Source organism: Canis lupus, chromosome 5 (genome assembly GCF_011100685.1).
Source record: "Canis lupus familiaris isolate Mischka breed German Shepherd chromosome 5, alternate assembly UU_Cfam_GSD_1.0, whole genome shotgun sequence".
NCBI classification, from domain to species: Eukaryota; Metazoa; Chordata; class Mammalia; order Carnivora; family Canidae; genus Canis; species Canis lupus.
Window position 1 is genome coordinate 20,095,943 of NC_049226.1, and position 16,615 is coordinate 20,112,557.

Genomic DNA, 16,615 nt, shown 5'->3' on the forward strand with positions numbered 1-16,615 from the left:
AAAGCACAGGGACCCTCCCAGAAGGCTAACCTAGCCAAGTCCCTAACATGAAGTTAGCATCCCTGAGACTCAGTTTTCTTCATCTGTAAAATGGGATTAGTAACATCTGCCTCATAAAATTGTTAGGATTCAGTGAAATAAGCACTCAAAAAAAAAAAAAAAACCAACCAGCTTCTGCTATGAATTAGACTATTTCCAGTGTTTCTGAGAAGGGTTTTAGAGAATCTCAGCTTAGTGTGGGTCCCCTCACAGTTTCCCTGGTGTTTCAGGACTCCCTGGAAGAAGCCAGGGACTTATCACGGAGTCAGCCTGGGTGTGGCGGGCTCCCCATGTTAACAGAACCATATCCAGACCATCATTCATCATTTAACTGTGCTCAGCACTGACTGAGTGTCCTCCACCGTGCTGTGAGCACTATGTAAACTGGGTAAGATCCCTCATCTTAAATATCAGTCTGTGGGTAAGATAGACACAAACAAAAAAATTACATCATAGCCAGGTGAGTGCTCAATCAGAGGACAGTACCCAGAGGAAAGTGACGCTGGGAATGTAGTCATTAGCTTTGCCTGGGGGAAACCAGAGACAAGGCCCAAATCCATCATGAGCACTTAGCAAACGCTAATTTATGGTGGATCTGCTATACTGTTCTTCAAACACATTCCCTTTACAAAATTACTGAGTTTTGATAAGACCTCAGCTAAATATCAGAGTTTAGTTTCTTTCTGTGCTCAAGGTCATCAAGAAATCTTAACTGCAAAACCTCAAAGGTCCCATTTACTGAAAGCGACCTTGCATCTCAAAGAATATAAAATATATTTCATTTTTAAAAAAATGCTTATATTATTTAATAATTCAAAGACAGATATTATTTTCCTTTTATATGAAAATACTGTATAAAAACATAGCTATGGCTTTCTGCATATAAATATGATTTAATTTTAAAGACTCCCCCTCCACGGGGGCACCTGGGTGGCTAGTGCTTGAGTGTCTGCCTTTGGCTCAGGTCGTGATCCCCGGGGTCCTGGGATCAAGTCCCGCATTGGGCTCCCTGCGGGGAGCCTGTTTCTCCCTCTACCTGTGTCTCTGCCTCTCTCTCTGTGTCTTTCATGAATAAATAAATAAAATCTTTAATTAAAAAAAAAAGGTTTCCCTCCATGTTTCTCTTTATTTACAAAACGTACTTGACGTTCTTGTCCTTATGACTTAGAAAAGACTAGATCACAGCCAGTGGAGTTGGTCTGAAACAAAATCTATCTGCAGTCCCTTTATTCCAGTTCAAGTGGCCCAGACACCCTCACTGAGCCGCTGGTCGCCAGCCCATGGGCCCTGGGAGAGGCAGAGTCATTAGGGCTGAAAGAAGCCGTCCAGTGAACCGTGGGCCTGAGCTGCTCATGCCCAAAAGTGGGCCCCCAAGAATCTGTTGCCATAGGGGTGCAGGAGGTGAGAGCTCTGGCTCTCCCATGCGCATCTAGATCGCGGAAGCCCAGCCAATGAGAACCACTCCACGCTGTGACGATAAGGAAGGCGGAGGGGACCATGTGGGGGGGCTCTGAGGCTCAAGCAGCCCAGTGCGTGTGGCGATTCATCCATCACTGGATAGCTGAAGATACCAGAACACGATCTCCATCACCTCTAGGATGATGTTAGCAAACCTATCCGGCTGGCTTCTGTCGCTGATCAAAATGGTGCCAAGTGGTAGGACTCCTCTCCTGACTCTAGCATCCAAAGACATTTAGCCTTTCATGCCCTTGATGGTGTCCTCATTCAAACTACCCGACTGGTCCTCCACTAGCTACCGCCAAATGGTCAGCAGCTGAAGCATTAGTCTCTCTCTGTCATCCATCATCCCTCTTTGTTTCTGGAGCTGTTGCTTTCACTGCCTAAGGAGGGCTCTGTTTTTCTCTCTGTGTCTGAAGCAGCATGATAGTACTTATTTGCTATTGATTGCTTTATCTGTTAAGCCCCGCAAGGTAGCAGCAATTGCAGCAGCTTGCAGGTGTGTGTGTGTTGGGGGGTTATCCCCCGCCGAGCAGCACAGCACATGGCAGGTTCCCACTGGGCAGCAAGACTGTGGATGGGGGAGGACCCGTGGGAGAAGAGAATGACTTCACGGCCCATTGAGGTGGGGGGGGGGCATCCGGAGTGCTTCCACCCACCTGCAGGGTGTCCTTCACCATCGCCTGCTTGCTCCAGTCCGTCTGCTTCTTTGCTTTTAAGTAAAAGGCTGTGAAACATTCACTCCCGTCAGAAACGGAATGACTCTGTGTACCTGATTGTGTTGGGGAGATGCTGAGCGAGGGTGCCTCATTCCATAAAAGTCTGCCGCTAGCGTTCCTATCTAGAGAAAAGAGACTGGGCGTTTTTTTGACTTTCAAAGGGAAGCCTTCCAAAGACTTAAGAATAAAGAATCTCTCTCCAGCTGTGCACCATAAGACCATAAATCTAAGGCTGCAGAGCCTTTAGCACAGAGCTTCATGCATTACAGTTATAGGGTGGTAGGCAGGGACGAGGACCAGGACATAAACTCCGTTTGAGAATAAAAGGTGAAAATTTTTCTCCAGTTCTACTTGGTGCAATGAAAGAGCTCAGATTCCCCAAGGCCCATGGGGCATTTTTCTGTTTTTCTCTGAAACAAGCTTTCGCCAAGTGGGCCTTCTCCATGCTCAACTAGACGCCAGAAAGAAAAGCCACGAGGGGAGTGTGTGATCGGTTTCCCATCCTGCTCCAGACCCGCAGCTTGGACGAAGGGGCCTCCATCCAGAAGTCAAGGCTCCGTGTCCAGACACCAAATCACGGTAATCTGTGTGTTATGGAGGCTAGAGATCACTGGTATCTACAAAAACACAACTGGAGTGGACCAGCTACTAAGTATTCCGTATTTGTTATTCATTTATGTTGTCACTCATTAAGAAGCCAGGCTCCAAGGGCTCAAGAAAAATGGATAATAAAGAAACACTTAACCGGGTTGATTCTATTCATATTAGTCATTTTCTGTCGAGTAAGACTGCTGTTGGTTATAGCATTTAGCATGTTAGTACTAGTATCTTGGGGGAGCCTAGTTTGAGAAGCACCGCTGTGAACCTGCCAGTTCCTGCTGCTGAACAAAGAAGGGGATCCCTAGCAACAGTCACCAAGGCCTGTTACATAATCTCACTCCTTTCTTCCAGTAGCCAAGCGTAATGACTTATTTGTCTAAGATAAAAAGCATTTTTCCACCTAGACTGTTGTATTCTCACTTTATCCTCCCCTCCCAACAAATAGGCAGGTGGGGGACGGAGACGGTTAGACTTACTTGACTCTCCAAATACCTCCAACAGGTAACTACCTTTAGAATTTAAAGACCACAAATAGACTTTTATAGAGCTGTCATTGTATTTGGAAACTCAGTTCTGCCTGGATCTGAATCCCGATTCTGCTACTTGGTAGCAGTGTGTCACTGGGTATAAGAGTTTAATCTCCCCGTGCCTCAATTTCTTCACCTGTACAGTGAAATCAAAATAATAGCAATACCTGCTTCACAGGGTGGTAGTGGTGATCTGATCCCTGACAAAGCACTGGGCACTACATATATATATATATGTATATCCACATGTATATGCCATTCGTCTTTCCTTTGAGGGACAGTGTGGCATTCTTTTTTTTTTTTTAAGATTTATTTATTAATTTGAGAGAGAGATAATGAGTGGGCGGGCAGAGAGAATGTGAAGCAGACTCAATGCTAAGCACAGAGCCCCATGTGGGACTCAATCCAATGACCCTGAGATCACAACTCGAGCCCAAACCAAGAGTCGGATGCTTAACCAACTGAACCACTCAGGCATCCCCAGTGTGGCATCCTGGGTACAAACTGACTGGATTGAAACCACGTCTCTTCTATTTACTTGTGATATCTTGGGAAAGCCCATTTTTTCTTTGCCAAAATTTTCTTATCTGCAAAATGTAGAAAATCACAGCTCCTACCTCACAGCCACGCTGCTACGTTTAAATGAATTAATGTAAGGCATTCAAGACAGCATCTGGCAAATAATACATGCTTAATAAAAGTTAGCTACCAATGTCCACAAGCTGCAGCTATAAAAGTACCATCAAAGACAACCTGAGAATTGTGAGCTAGTTTCTCAAGAGGGAAAGATTGTTCCAGAAGGCTTTAGACAGAGGTAGAAATAAATTGTGCAATATCCCTATCAATATTTCTTTAATCAGAACTCAATTTCTTATTTCAAGGAAGAATTGCTGGAGGATACCAGAGGATACTGTTCTCTCTGCTTTCTCGCTTCTGTTTCTCTCCCTTTTGCACTTCTTTCTTCATCAGGTATTGGAAGGAGGTTCTACAGCCGGACGGCTTGGGTGTGAATCTTCCTCCCATCTTGTGTAATTGTGAGTGAGGCAAGTCACCTCATCTTTTAAAATCTTAGTTTACTTTCCTGTAAGTGGGGAATATAAGCCCACTTCCTGGGGCTGGTGGATTGAATGAGATATTGCCATGCATTGGAAAGAACCACAGCTCTAATTTTCATATTACATTATTTACAGTCCTATCAGGTTCAGATATGATCTTCTTGCTAAGTGATTATCTCCATCACCTCTCATACAGCTATGCCTTCTAACCTACTTCCTTCCCCTGTAACATTTGCATTTCAGACTCCTTACCCTCTCAGGCGTGTCTAATTTCCAGTTATTATGAGATGCTCTTCCTGAGAATATAACTACAGCAATGAACTATGCTCTGGCATGGGAGCCCTGAGTGGCCTACAAAAAGCATGAGTCCAATAAAGCACCCTCATTACCTCATCCTGAAGTCAACGGTTTGGGCCAAAGATCTACCCAACAGAAGGCAATCGAAATGGGACCAGGGAGGCCCCTGAGCTGTGAGACCATGGGGTGTGATGCAAATGTTTGAGGAGGAACAGGTCCATCTCACCAGTTTGATCTGTGCCAACTGCTTAACTTTGCTGAGGAGCAGTTAACTTCTATGTTAAAACAGACTTATTCTACATGGTGTGTATTGCTGGAGGGCAGAGGGGGAGGCAGTTCCAGAGATGGACTGGATCTTCTAGAACATCAAACTTGTGACAACGACCCAATGCTGCCCCCCGCCCCCTGCCACCACACACTCCGAATCATTCTGATCTGCTCTATGCTCTCTCTCTCTCCACAGCCATGAGCACTGTCTACCGTGCTGTGTAATTTTGTTTCTTATGTTTACTGGCTACCGGCCACTTCAAACCCCACTAGAATGTGAGCTCAAGAAAAGGAATCTCTGCTGTTCCTTTTGCTGATGAATCCCAAGTGCCTAGAACAGTACCTGACTCACAGAAACTGTTCAGGGAGCATTTGCAGAGCAAATGAATGAATCACAGTCAAAACGGAACATCACACAAACTATGCCTAGAAGAGCTAACTTCTGGGGAGTCATGTTTTGGGTATAATTTAAGTTTCTATGCAAGTTCTCATTACTTCTTCCCATTCTAATCCAGAACAATTTTATCACTCCCTTTTCCCCAGTTCTTCTACTATGTGGACCCTAAAGAGTTTCAGGCTTTGTGGATTTAACTCCCAAGTAAGACATGCAGGCTTGACTTTCCCCAGTATCGTCCCAGCAGGCTAGCTGTATGACCCACACTAGCAAAAGAGCACTGCGCTGGTGTCACAAAGAAAGCGGGGAGAACAGCTGGACAATTACCCCCCATCCACTGCCTTCTTGGCCTTCGTGCTTCACATATTCCCTACAAGTTCAAGAGTTCATTCATCGCATTTCACTACAAATTATGTTGCAGAAAGTGAAATAATGTGCTCTGTGGTTCTAAATCTTCTTTTCCACAAACTGTGCTGTCTTGCTTTATTGTTCAGTGATGCAAAACTTCTCCTTTACAGAAGATGTATTAGTCTTGATCCCATTAATATGGGTCAGTAATACTCTAAGTAATAATCCATGCAAGGCAAAGCCATCTCAAATGTTATAACTAAAACACGCAACCAACAATGTTTTTTCCTGTCAGGGTCTTTGAATTTATCAAGTAGTAGTCCATAGCATAATGTAATATAAATGAGCTTAGAGAGAACAGCTAAAAATTACTTCATCATAACTACTTGTTCAGATTATGAAACAAACAATTGGAAATAACACAACTTACAGGCAGCTAGATAAACTCCAATTATTCAAGACTCACTCAAGAACCTCCACATACATTCTGAAGATGTTTTTTCATCAATCTGCATAATATTATGTTGCATGTACTGAGAAATCCATTTTTTTCCTGTACAATAAAAAAATCTTATAGACAAGAACCATGTAAGTTGCTTTGAGAAGGAAATCCTAACCAGAATCCTTGGCTAGGCTTCTTGCTTTCTTCAATTACTCAAAACAGCAAGCGTTATCATCTTCCTTTGGAAAATGCATCTTTTTCATATTATGATTATCACTGTTAGGTCTCTTCATCCCCTCCTTTCGGAAATGCTGCTCCCATTGCTTTTTTGTGAAATATTATGTCTTTTTCTCCCCAATACACAGTTACTTTCACTTTTCCAACTCTGCCAACAGGCCCGTTCTTCAGCCCACTGATTCATATGCCACTCCACAATGCGGGGGGGGGGGGGGGGAGGCAGAGGAGGCAGGGGAGGAGAAGAGAGAGGGACGGATCGCTGCATAGCACTGTCTTGAACCAAGCTTGCTCATATAGTAAACTTAAACCTAGTTAATAGCTTATGCACTGAATTTAAAAAAAAAAAAAAACTAAGTCAACTCTATTTTTTAAATTTTCAAGGAAAGAATCCAAAACCTGATGAATTTTTAAGCCAAATGTATGGTTTTGATGAAATACATAGATATGACACATTCTGATTTGGCAACTGATTTGTTAGTCATACAGGTTTAATATGCACTGGCCCCAATTACAGCCGCCTTAGTCCTAAACAAGACAAGTTCACAACATCCACCAGCTCCCCCAAAGATGATAAAATCTGATGGGTTCACTCTCTCTGTCCTTTTAGCTCCCATCTCCTCACCCACTTACCACTGAGGCTGACTATCGTTCCCTTGAGATCTGCTCCTTTTCCTATGCTTTGGAGTTCAGGACAGGACTTACTGTTTGTCCTTAAAGCCTGTGCTGCTTCTCCCTCTCTGTGTTCACTTCTGATGAAGCAACTTCAAATACACCAACCCAAGACTAACACTAAACTCTGATTCTTCAGTGCATAGAGCTCCTCCAGAACCACTGATTTTGCTAAAATTAAAGTGGTTAAAGGTAAGTTTTCCAATGGTATAGAAGGCAATTGCTGTGGCACGGGAGAAGCAGACTGGACCTAGTACTCCCCTGCTGGCTAGAGTCATGGTGAGGACACACCTGCTATGTCAGCAGCTAAGAAGAGGCCATGTCCTTTGACCTCCACAATGCCCACTTTGGGGTTGTGGGGGATGCAGAGACCAAGAGAAGTAAATCCCCTTTCTGCTCAAAGAGCCATGCACACACATTTGTGTACAAATCCATTTTCCATGACAATAAATCAAACAAACTATGCCAGAAAGCCCTGTAAGTGATCAAGAAGAACAAACTGAGAGCTGTTCATGCCTCATGCTCACCCCATCCCGGTGGTCGAGTTCAACAGCTCTTGCAAACAGGGAGTCAGTACCCTTAACTTAGCTGCCTTGCTGCAGGCAGGATGTTTCTGGGGTCACTAAGGTGTGCCACCTACAGAAAGGGTCAGACAAAATGGGACTGAGTCACAGAACTGCTAAGATCCATAACAACTCTGAATCAGAGCAGACAGAGAGTTATAGATGTAAAAGTCCACTTTAAACTGAAAAAAAGCAAAAATTAAAGTCAGCCGAGTCATATGTGAGTGCACAAGAGGCTCTCCAGACTCTTGGTCTTCCCAACGCTAGCTCAGAACATGAACACTGCAGACTTAGTGACATAAAAAGAGACAGACCAGGAAGCAGGAGATGCACCCAGGACCTGCCCAGCTCCAGTTGCAAAGGATTGCAAAAAAAAAAAAAAAAGAGTCTCTCAGCTTCTTGTATGCACTACCAGTGATGCACTTAGTAGATCTGTTTAGAAATAACTGTCTCAAGAAAGAATGACTGGGATACAATTATGTGCTTTCTTTTCTGGTTAAAATTTGTATTTGTTGGATTCCTAGAAAAATAGATATTTTCCACGATCCTAGTCAAAAAATTATGTCCCTGGGCTTGGGCTAATCTGCAAGGTTGTGGTTTTAATTATTTACACACCCTGCATTTGCTACAAAGCTGACTTAAGTATAGTCAACCTATAAGTTACCTTTGGAAATGGAAGGGAAGCTATCCAGATATTCTAACCCAAAAATCTTATCTTTCTTCCATCATATTGGGGTTATGATTGATATTCTAAAAATGTAACACTTCAAAATTTATGGGTTTAAGTTATCTACTAAAGATTCTACTGGAAGCTGGAAAACTGGCCTCCTCAATCTGCTACTCTGTGCAACCTCTTCACAACCTTCCAAGTTGGAAAGTGTTCCCTTGCACCTTGTGTACCGTTGCACCCTGAGTATCCTTCTGAACGGGCACGTGTACCTCACACTTTCTGACAGGAAAGAGATAAATAAGAAAAGGAAAGTGTCTCGGTGATGTGTGAACCATTAGCACTATCTTCCTTAACGATGTTAATAAGAATGTGGAAGATACATTCTTGAGAACCTGAACTTTGATTTTTTTCAAAAAGAAAGAGCTGTTCAGTCTTAAGTGTCTGATGGCTCCCCCCCCTTCCCAGCACATGCCAGCTGATCGGTGGAATGTGTATTTAAGAGGGCTGGTGAGTCATACACTTGGTAAACGTTACCTGAAGATGAGCAGGAAGGCAGAGGTGACTTTTAGAGTGTTCATCACAAAATGCTCACCAAAAGTGCTCCCTACTTTGTCAATTCTGAAAAATGAGGAGTCAGGTCATGTGATCTGTTGGACTGGCAGGGCCCCTCAGGGCTCCTGTAACCCCACTACTGATGGAACAGATTTTCTCACAGAAATGGGTGTCGGTGCAATGTGAGGTCTGTTATATGCAACCTGGTGTTAGAAATAGATCTGTCTGAACTCCTCTATTATCGTTTTTCAAGGTATAGCATCATTCCTGTTACTGCTGCGTAATGCAGCTCACAGAAGTTAGATATCATTTACTGAACTGTGCGAGAAGAGTGTCCCCAGCTTCTAGAAGGCAGGCAACCAGGGAGCCTGCCAGAACCAGAGATGAGCTGTGTCCATCTACATGGTGTATGTGAGCTGGCTGAAATCCATCTACACCGGCTCTAGTCAGAAAGCCCAAAAAGTATCCCCTCAATAAATTCCTCCTAAGAACAATAAAGCGTTAACGCCGGGCGCTGCAGGATGACAAACCAGAGAAAGCCAAGCGCCCTTCCCTGAGGGCCCTCACACCCAAGCCAGAGACAAAGCAAGTAAACACGTAAACCAATGTAACGCAGCCTGTAATAAATGTTACAGGACGGCTACAAGGCGCTCCGGGAGTTCGGTGGGAGAAAGGGCTTCCTGCTGGGTGAAGGAGAGACGAGGTTTCTGAAAGGCCAGGTTCCTAATTCATGGACACCCAGTGAACAGGAGCCCCATCGGGGTGCATCTATCTTACGGATAAGCGTGAAGACCCCTACTGCTGCCCACAGCCTTCCGTACTGGGCAGTCACAGGACAAAACAAATAGGAAGGTAACTGCAGAGCGGGCCGCACGGGAAGGACGGCACCCCATAACCGTGCCTCACCTGATCTCGTAACAGACTCCGCCCTGCAACCGGCCCCTGGCTTTGCCGGGTTAGCACCAACAGGGTAACTGGTCTCACCTACCAGGAAATCACAGAACTGCCCCGGATTTCACCCACTACGGCTCTGCAGACAGGCCGACATCCGTATCCGTCAACGCAAATCTCTGTCAAGGTACACTTTTAATAGCCTTTATGGATGGAAATGCTGAAGATTCCCTTGGCCCCGAGCCTGGGCAGTGAATCACCCTGATGCCCAGCATCCTGACTGTGGTTTCGCAACTCTCACTACAGGGAAGTTCACACGGTGTGCCTGGAGGAACACCTGTGCAGACACTGCTGGGGTTCCAGGGTGACTCAGCGGGTGAGACCCACTGAAAACAACAGACCCATCAAAAACAACAGCACGCTTACTGAGCGCCCACGATGCGCGCAACTCTTCCAACTGGTTTGAATGGATGAATTCTCTTCACTCTCGCAAGGATGCTCTCCAGCTGTTAGCACTTTTGTTGTCCTCGTGTTAGAGCCGTAGGTTGAATGGACAGGACTTGTACGTAGCACATGGTAGAGTGAGTCTCGTTTTAGAGCCCAAGCCCTTAACGACCTGGCTAAGCTGCTTCTACGCGCATTGAGGTAACGGTGTGGGCATCAGGATGGGAGAACCACCTCAAAGTCAGGACACCTGCAACACAGGGTGCTTAACAGAAGAGCACTGCGGATCGGGAGGCAGAAGGCCGCTTCTCTATTACTTCATTTCATGGCACATAAGAAACCGTCGATTGTAAGATGCATCATTATCATTATCTGTACCACTAATTAAAAAAAAAACAAACTCTCAAACCATGACCCAGTGGTCAAAAGCCACCAATTATAAGCTGATCCTGATATCACAGGTAGGTATTAAAATGTGGGGGGAAACATTTCAGAATTTGTAAAATGCTGTTACACTCTTAATTATAATGAACAAATCACGTAACCTGGGACCCAGTTTCTACATTTGTAAAACAAGAGGCTGGTGATTAGTAAGGTCCTTTTCAACCTGACTACTCTAGGTACCATCTATATACAGAACACAGCACTAGTGTGAGGAGAGCCAAGCGTCTTAGGGCCCTGAATTTAAGGAGGCACTCACCTCGGGGTGGTGTGAATCTAAGGTGGGTGCCTCATTCAATCATGCTCCCTGGCACCCTGGCCTGACTCGTTCTAATGATGGAGGAAGCCATGGGGACTCAGACACTTTGTCTTCTGGGTTTTCCAATCAAGATCTTTTTTATAATGATCTGCTCACACTTAAGAGCAACTGTTTCCAATTACATTCATCTCTCCTGCAGAGATGTGTTTCCTTGCCTTGGAGCATTTCTTTGCATTTCTATTCCCTCTCCCATTTCTCCCCATCTCTACTAAAATGCCTGATTCCAGGTTGGTTCAGCTGGCTTTGCATCCTTTCACGGAAATTGAAGATAGCTATGTGAGCTCCTCTGGGCTGGTAACTTTGCTGTATCCCCAATTTAAACACTACACCCCATCTCATAGGAAACCCCTTGCTGATCTCAAGGAATGAATACAGACTAGGCCCCTGGAACTCAGTCCACTGGGGCCACACTGCCTGAAAGCATCTTAGAAATGTAGAACCTCGCGACCCATTTCTGACTTGCAGAATCTGCATCTTAACAAGATTCCTGGGGTACTCATGAGCACAGCAAGTGTGAGAAATACAGAACTAAGCAGGATCATGTCAAATACAAAGAAAAGCATCGCAAGTGATAATAGCTACTATTTATGGGTCAAATGCTCTCCATAGAGCATCTCCACCATGTGCAGCAAGGCAGACAAGTAAATGATGATTTATCTACTCAGTGCAAATTCTTCTGGGACTATGGTATATTGATCACCATAGGCCAATAAATCAACATTTGGTAAACTTTTTTCCTGTGAGTAGTAGCATACTCACCTCCCATTCTCTCCCTAAAACTGTAAAGACCAAAGCCCAAGACTGTCAATCAGCACAGCCTTGATACCAACTGTGTGCACCTTGGCTAGTTGTGAAATTCTCTGTAATTCCGTGTCTTCATCAATAAAATAGGGGAGAGGATGGAATATAAGTACATTTGTAGTACTGCCAGTAGGAAAGGCTGGTTAAGCTAAACTGGTACAAATCATTGGCCTAACAATTTGATCTATTAGTTCAATTTCCTCAAGAAAAAAAATATGCTCACTCTGTTTGGGGATCATCCATCTATCTACATAGTGCCTAGGTGATGACAGGCAGATATCATTGTCTCTTTGAAAAACCTCTCTTCTGAGTAAAGATATCTGATGTAACTTTAATTGTGACTGAAAAATCCAGCAGCCAAAAATGCCCTCCTCGCATGACTATAGATGTGCATCATCTGATAGCACAAGAGGCACCTTGCTCATTTATTGAACTCCAGGGAGGTAGAGGGTTGCTTCTGACAGAGTTGTTAAGCAAATAAGGATACTCATCGTTGCTGAATACATTAAGCTATTCTTATTTGACCTTGCCAAACTAGGTTTGACTGACCGACATGATCCAGTATTGTCTCTTGTTCATTTGTATGATGTGTCAGCCATGCTCACCGTGTCCAGACCCTTCTTGCCTTTGTTGCTTTTATAAAAGGTTTCATTGAATTGCTTATTAACACTGCTGTATATAAAACTACTCCTTTGAAAGATTTCTTTGGCTTGGCTCCAGCTCAATTAGCAGACTACTTCCAGCTGATGAAAAGTAACAGTCAATATCAGATTATAGTTAGCAACTATTCACAAGAGTAATCAAATTAGATTTTGGTATCTATGGTGACACAACAAAAATTTCCTCTAAGCCCTGTGGTTTTACAATAAGACTACCATGGCTTTATATAAATTATTGTTCAAAATGTTTTCTCAAAATCCAATCAGCATCTCAGGAGATACACATTCAAGTCTGTGGGCATATAAAAAAATGTATAACCAGGGCTTTACCAATTTAAATATTAAGTAGTCTTAAGAGTATATGGGAGCAATGTGTATAGATCTTAGTCTGTCTTCTCTTCCAACAATGCCTTCTTAATTCTCCATTATGACTGGCCTTTGTTAAGGTAAAGTACCAACTGGTCTTTTAATAAAACTTATCAAGCCAAGGCTGGACCAAGTAAGAGAATAATAGAAAAAAGGAAAAGCAATTACAGTTTTTGATGTGCTTATAATCTAAATAGGATATTAAACATAAAAATTAAAAGACAATGTTAATACAGTAGATTTCAATTCATGTGCTTACAGAGTATATATACATACACATGACATACGAATTATATACAGATTCAATATCACTGCAGTAGGCAGAGTAAAGCCTCCATGGGAGTTTATTGTTTTTAGTTCATTAAAAACAAAATGGAACGCCACCACCAAAAAATCCTTGGATGAGATTTTCTTTTGTAAAAAAAAAAATAAAATAAAATAAGTCCGGGGCACCTGGGTGGCTCAGGTCATGACCTCAGGGTCCTGGGATGGAGCCCCGTGTGGGCCTCTGTTCAGCAGGGAGTCTCCTTCTCCCTCTGCCCCTCTCCCTGCTCTCTCACTCAAATAAATCAATAAAGTCTTTTTTAAAAAGTCTCTGATGCCTCGTGAGATGGCATACATCTTCTGGCCGACCCCTAACCAGAGAGAGCAAACAGCAATCTTGGAAGGGCACGCCTCTTTGCCCACTATGCTGTAGACACCCAGGAGACTATAGCTGCCATCATCTATGGTTCACACCCAACTCCTGGACCTGCAAGCACAGGTGGGATCCACCCTCCATATTTCCTGGGAACTGAGGCCTCATGAAGGAGGCTGGGAGGCTGTCTCAGACCTCCTTCCCAACAGACACCCCTCCTCCCACCCCTGCCATCTCTCCACACATCATCTTTCCCCTGCTCTGGCAGCAGTAGAGACAGGATGGTAAACACTGGCTAAGAGCAGTCATCTAACTAGGGAACAAAGTGACAGTCTCTCCTTTTATAGGCACCCCCAATCTTTCCCAAGATACCCCCCAACCCGATTGGCCTCTGGAGGTGAAATCAGTACCTTTGAGTGTTGGTATCATTAAATGAAATGGCATATGTGACACATGAAATAGCATATTTAAAAACTGTAAAGGCTAAACATACAAAATTACTACTGCATATTATTACTGGTTTTTTTTTTCTTTTTAAAAGCCCATGTACACTGCTTATCTTCACTCAAATGCCAATCATGTTCTGGATCTGAGCAATATGCAAAACACAGTGGAAAATAGCACAGCAGAAGCCACTCCACTCTGTTCCCTTAATGACTTACATTTACCTTGGCAACTAAATACACAATGACTCGGCACTTAGGGACCCTCCAAGCCAGCACTAATACAACTCCATTTATGATTCCATCTATACGATCCAATGTTTTGGCAATTTACAGGCACAGCCATGTCTCTTTCCCCCTTGTCACTATAAAAATACTGTTATAGATCTGGAGCTTTAGAAATTATATCAGTTATAGCCTCCATTCAAACAATTAACTTAATAATCCATGATTACCAATTAGATGCTCAATTGGACAGATGCTTGCTCTTATATACAAAAGCGGTGCTGCATATGAATACTACCCCCATCAAACTTGACTGACAGGTCTTTTTTTTTTCTCCCCTCTAAGTTAAAAAAAAAAGAGAGAGAGAGAGAGAGAGAGAAGTCTTTCAAAGCATTTCATTTGCAAGGTTTTATGTGTCTGATTTGACAACCTGTATATGACTTAGATGGAAGACATATTTTTACTTTGCAAACCTAAATTTTCATCACAAAGCAGTATTTCTTTAAGGACATTTCAGGCTTTGGGGAAACATTCATGCTTACCTGAGAGACCTCTTTCAAATTATCAGGTAAAGCACATTTCTGTAGTGGGCACTTGAAAATCACACCATATATTACCAGCTCAATAGGGCATATCAGCTTCTGCCAGCCTCTCTTTTCATTATTACATACATGGATGATAGGAAACAATGACAGTCTACAGACCCACACGCCCTACGCAACCCCAATCTCTTCTCTTTTTCAGAAACACAATCAGATATCTGAGCCTGTTCTCTGTAGAATTTCAGAATCTGAATCTCTAGTATTATCCTTGAAGACATGGTACCTAAATTATAATATACTGCGATTATTAGTGGGACTTTATGCCTTTATACCTTGTGTGCAAAGTCTCCCTAAAGAATGAAAGCCATTCCTTCAAAAGAAAAAAGTAAGCTGAAGCAGGAGCTCATTCCTCGAACAGATTGATCCTCAAATAGTAATAGTCATAATAAAGCAACCACATCTTCCCAGTGAAGGAAAATTTCTGGAGAAATCATCAAGCCAGTGGTCTTAGCCTCTGTGAAACAGACCGCCAGACTGCCTGATTCAGCTGAAGGTGCTAGAGTGTGTTATGGTCCGACATTCATTGAACACAAGTCTGTTTCATTTTTAAAAAATTAAACACTGAAACAGATAAACACATTCTGAAAACACAATGAAAACCATGCAGGTCCATGGTTTATCACAGATTCCCTTAGTTTTCCCATTAATTAGAGAAAGAATAAATCAAGAAGTTTGGCAGAGAAATTAAAATTTATTATGTATTTCGCTAATCAACTGGGCATCTGTCTCTGGGACACAAGAAACAGACATACTCTGTTCCCTCCGGAAGAATAAAAAGGAGGAACCAAGATGGAATCACAGGCACCAAAAGAGAGAGATGGTGGCATAGTGAAGAGCTAGTGTGGCCACTTGCCAGCTGATGGACTTCAGGCAAATCACTTAGCCCCCCTTGGTTGCCTCAGCCCCCACAGCTCTGAGATGAGGAGCCATCCCTACATGGAAGTGTATGGTCTTGAACATGTCAATGCTATTAGGTATATTTCTCATGGACGTTCAAGAAGAAGAAGCATCAATCACAGCCCCCTGCAAACTGGAAGGTGCTGGAATCAGAGACTGGTCTTTCTGCGAGGCCACAGGGCCAGGCTTTCTCACGGCCTGTCTACTTTTCTCCCCATGTTGCTGGGTCAGCTCTGCCTGCCCCAGCTGGTATGTGACACAGGGGCCGGCTCAGCCGGTCAGAACTCCTCTGGATCTTCCAGTTGCAGAGCACCCTGTGAACTAACTCAGTCTCTTTTGGGTTTCAACACTCATACTGCTATGAGAGAAATATAAGTAGATACCTCAACTTGCCCAAACTGGATAGCTCTATAAGTTGGTTACCCTTGGGACAGGTCTCTAGCCGAGCTCGTCAGCTGTGGACAAGAGAGAGCTACTGTGGTCTACAGCATGGCCATATGGGTCAAGATGGCTGCAGGAAGACCACGCTGAGTGGCCAACATGACTCCATGAAAGGGTCCTTCAAAAGACCCTCCCTCAAAGTGAGATGCATAAGGAATGAAATACAATGAGACATCTTTTCAAATCTCTCACCACTACTTTCCTCCTCTCCCATCCTGACCTTGACATGAAAATAGTTGTCTGACCAACGCTTTCTATAATTGTGATGCCCTACTCAGTCTTGGAGCCTGGAAAGAACCATATGGTGGATGCCAAAGTGACTCCCCACAATATATGTGCATGTGCTAAGCCCCAAAGCCTGTGAATAAGGGCCTTATCTGCGATAAGGGTCTTGGTAGATGAAGTTAAGCATCCTGAGATGAGATCATCCTGAACTTAGGGTAGGCCCCAAATTTCATGACAAGTGTCCCTATAATAAGGAGAGGACAAGCTGAGATACGAGTTAGTGGATGCCAAGCCAGAGAACACCTGGAGCCACCAGGAACCGGGAGAGGCACGGAAGGACTCTCCCTTAGAGTCTTCAGAGGGACCCAAGTCCCCTGCTAGCATCTT

At 43.7% G+C, this 16,615-nt stretch overlaps 1 protein-coding gene across 3 annotated transcripts in view; it reads right to left on the minus strand.

Annotated features, from left to right (window-relative positions):
- Positions 1–16,615, minus strand: part of NCAM1 (neural cell adhesion molecule 1) — a 295,792-nt gene that overhangs the window by 167,924 nt on the left and 111,253 nt on the right.